Source organism: Oryctolagus cuniculus, unplaced genomic scaffold, assembly GCF_964237555.1.
Source record: "Oryctolagus cuniculus unplaced genomic scaffold, mOryCun1.1 SCAFFOLD_112, whole genome shotgun sequence".
NCBI classification, from domain to species: domain Eukaryota; kingdom Metazoa; phylum Chordata; class Mammalia; order Lagomorpha; family Leporidae; genus Oryctolagus; species Oryctolagus cuniculus.
Window position 1 is genome coordinate 202,855 of NW_027208386.1, and position 4,232 is coordinate 207,086.

The following is a 4,232-nucleotide window of genomic DNA, read 5'->3' on the forward strand; positions in this document are numbered from 1 at the left end:
TTGCTGTTAAGTATAAACTGGGTAAAGCAAATGACATAAATATTTCTAAATATAAACTGAAGTACTCTTTTTTTGTTTGCTGATAGATCAGGATTTCTCTCATTTGTCAGTTGAAAATGGCTAATCAGAATAAAAAATGAAAGGGACTCTGTGAAGAGGCTGGAGTCTCCCCTATTTAGAGATTAGAACCCAGGTATCTCCTCTACCCAGCACCATTCTAAGGTGGGCTGAGGGGTAACCCCCAGGGGATATCTGGAGGGGCCTAGGCCTGCCACTCCTTTCCTCTGTCCTGTTTTTGGCATGTGATGAAAAATATTGCATTTTGGATTTTTCTCTTCTGTCCTTGCACTTTAAAATCACCTTAACTGTAGGCTAGGGGAAACTCTGAGGGGCTCACTTAAGAAAGCCACCCAACCCCTCTCTCCCAAGAAAGGGGGGATTTTCTAATAGTGTTTTGAATTAGGCCAGATGCTTTTCCTGATCCCCCTCCTACCACCACCACCAATGTCATGGAGCTCTGACCCCTTTCCTGGGAAGCTAAATGCCAATAAGCCTAGGAAACTAACTTTCCACAAGTCCTTTCCTCTTCTAACCAAGAGCTCAGAATCCTCTCTCCCCAGGTTTCTTCATGATCACTTAGCACCAACAGGGGGTTCTACTACTTCCTTAGTTGGTAACAGACAAGAGAGGGACCATGGGGGGAAAGGAAGACTCTGGTGTTTCCCCTCTTTTCCTGCTGGTCTGAGAACCAGGAAAAGTAAGACCCTCCTTCTTTTACATATCCCTCCCTCATTTTCCCATCCCAAGATAGATATATAATTTCTTTGATATTTATACCCACACCTGGTAACACAGATTAAAAAATAGGATCTGTAACAATAATAAAAAATTATTTCTGGTTTAAAAATGATCTGGTTCCCTCCAGGGCAAGCAATTGCACAAATGTCCACTGAGTCTGGTCCAGGGATTAGGGAAGGAAGGTCTTAAAAGGTAAAAGGGGGGAGCTACTACCCCAGCCTCAGGGCCCCAACTCTCCAACTCCCCAACTCGGTTGCATTTTATAAAACACTCATCCTCTGGGAATTGGGGTTTTAAAACATATCCATGCAGGGGAAGGGAGCCCCTTGAGGGAAGGAAGGTGGTCACCAGAGGCCCTTTGGTCTAGACACAGTGGTGTGGGGAAGGGGAGGTGCTGACGGCTCACCCCATATCTCAGGTGGTACCACCCACTCAGGACAGTTTCTTGACTCCTCCCCTTGTGGGACCAGGGGAGGCTGAGCTGATGCTCTTGGGTTGCTGTTGGATTTGCTGTGGGCAGTATTGAGCTGTACTTCATCTTCAGGCATCAGCAGTGGCTGCAAGGCCACTTCCTCTATCTCAGAGACACCAGGTGGGGATTCTTGGCTGCTGTAAGATGTTTAACAGCCCAGATATGGGGTGGTTGGACCTGGTTCAGGGGACCCTAGTCCCTGGCCCCTTAGGCTTTCTGCCTTCCCCAAATGGGGGACAGCTGGGCTTCCAAGTGGAGTCTTGCTCAGTGGTGATCTCTTCGGATCAGCTAAGGAGGAAGCCCTATGAGGGCATGCCTGAGCCAGGTGTTGACTGAATGCCTGAGTCTCCCAAGCCTGGCTCTTCCTCATGGACTGGGAACTGGGTGACTGGTGCAGCAGCTTCTCTCATCCCTGGAGGGAGGCCACAGATTGTCATAACGGACTGGTGAGGGCTCTCGTGTTGGCACCAAATGTGCATGCCTCTCGGCTTCCTGTTGCTGGGCCAGGAATACTGACAGGAAGGGAGAGGTGTAGCTGAAAGCTGGGTCTGGCTCAGGCTTCCGTTGCATGTCTGATTGGCTAGGCTCTTACAGGAGGTGGAAGTGGTGCCTTCTGAACGCATGGACTGCAACTCGTCCAGTACAAAACCTGTTCTCTGGGCTGACTTGAGGCTGGAGGAATGAGAGCCACTGGAAAGTGGATCGAAGTGAAAGCTTTTGCCAAAGGTGGGAGAACAGAAGCTCTCGGGTTCCAAGCTGGGCTCTGAGTGGTAACTGGGATGACAGCTGCTCTCTGCAGTTGAGGTTGGCTTCCTCAAACTGTCCCCATGACTAACTTGGTGCTGGAGGAATGAGGCAGGGCAGCTGATGTACTGCTGCTACTATAACCCGGCTGACACTTGTACATGGTTGGTGTGGGGGGCTGTCCTTGCCCCAAAAGCCACTAACTCCATTAGTAGCCAGGCAAAGGTGTGTTCGCAGTCCCATGCAGCTGCTCAGGTCTGGCATAGGAGGAGGCCGGGGTTTGGCATTTGCAGAGTGGCTCTCTGTTGTTTCCAAGCTTTCCTTAGTCTTAGTTCCCCTAAGCTCTCCCTGGATGCCATTATCCATGATCTTCACAGTAATCTGACACTTCTGGCTGAAGGAAGGGAGGTCTGATTACAATTGTCTTCTCTTTCTTTGGTCTTCCCAAATATCTGGGTGCTGGGGAATTGCAAAGTGCATTGTTACAGCAGCCATTGGTGAAGGGGCTCATGCCTCCCCAGAATTTACCCATAACCTGTTCATTGGCTGTGCATCCCCAGGCCACCAGCACCACATGAAACCCTGTGAGGCCAGCTACAGGGATGAAGAATAAGCCAGCAACACACTTCACTGCCATTGTGACAGTGTGCAGACCCCTGAGAGCTCCTCTATGTGGCAGAGGACATAAAGGAGGCCAAAGCCAAATATACCCAGAGTGGGCTGTCAAGGAAAGGAGGAAGAGGAAGAAACAATGCTCGTTCTGGCGGCCAATACAGTTGTTCACCCAGGGGCAGGGATGATCAAATTCCTCCACACAATTATCACAGACACTGTGTGGGAACGCCGAGGAGGACAGTAGCAGCGGCAGCTGGCACATCCTTTCATGCACACCTGGATGCCATTGATCTCCACTGTTTTGTCAAGGGAGCTCGAAAATCTTCCTTGTCCTCATCTTCCTCAGCTTGAGGGAAAATGCCTGGGTCCATGAAGGTGGCCCTACTGAAATTGGCCAGAACAAAGAGAAACATAAATGCATTGTAGATGGGCACTGCAGGTGACATATTCAGGCTTAGTTCTGGACACATACAAGCAAAGAAGAGTGTTGTAGCTCCCACTAAGAAGATAGCAGCTGCTGAGGTCAGGATGTGTTTCTGGGTCTGAATGTCTATCCAGACTCTGCGGGCATGTTGGAGCTCTGAAGGGACATCTAACCTACTGCAAAGCCCAGGCCCACACAGAGGCAGAATGGATAAGACAATGGGATAAGGGAACCAACAGAGAAGAGTACAGAAAAACAAACAAACAAACAAAAAAACAAACAAAAAAATTTCAGGGAAACCAAAAATTTAGAATTATCATCCTTCCACATCCACAAACAAAACTGAAGGTCAAAATATCTCAAACGAAGGAAAGCATATGGGAGGGGGAAAGGTGATTGCAAGTGATAAATAACCACAACTTGGGGGCTGGCGCCGTGGTGTAGCAAGTAAAGCCGCTGCTTGTAGTGCCGGCCTCCTATATGGACACCAGCTCGAGCCCTGGATGCTCCACTTCTGATCCAGCTCTCTGCTATGGCCTGGGAAATCAGTAGAAGATGGCCCAAGTCCTTGAACCAGCAGATGGAAGACTTCTCTCTCTCTGCCTCTCCTCTGTGTAACTTTCAAATAAATACACAATGACTCATTTAGGACCGAGGTCTTGCATGCAGAGTAAGTGTACAACAACTCCTGCTGTAATTTAACAATTGAATCTCTTATGTATGATGTCAGTGATCACCCAAGACTCTTGCCATGAGTTGCCCAGGCTAAGGAAGCCTTTTGAGACCACAGTCTTTGTCAGTATTTAGGCAAAGCCAAAGGCAAAATGGAAGTTATGTCCTCCCTTCAAAGAAAACTACATTCTTCTTGGATGGCTCCTTCTTTCCACTGGGGTATCATTCATGGCAATCCTTCATGTAGGACTTTTTTATTTTTGCCACAGTGTCTTAGAATTCAATGCCTGAAATGTTTTCATGGGCTTTTCAACCATACAAGAATGCTTTAAGGGCTCATTCTGAGGTCACTATGCTATATAAAATGATTGTCATTCCATGAGTCTGCTGTATGAACTGCTTTCCAACTCAACATGTCTTAAAATGCAATGTCTGGTCTTACTCTAAGTCTCTTTTTTATTGATTTTTAAATATTCATTTATTTGAAAGACAGAGTTACAAAGAGAG

General features: G+C 47.7%; 1 pseudogene; it reads right to left on the reverse strand.

Moving 5' to 3' along the window:
- Positions 1 to 1,200: 1,200 nt before the first annotated feature.
- Positions 1,201 to 3,200, reverse strand: LOC127490042 (palmitoyltransferase ZDHHC5 pseudogene; annotated as a pseudogene).
- Between the last annotated feature and the right edge of the window lie 1,032 nt (positions 3,201 to 4,232).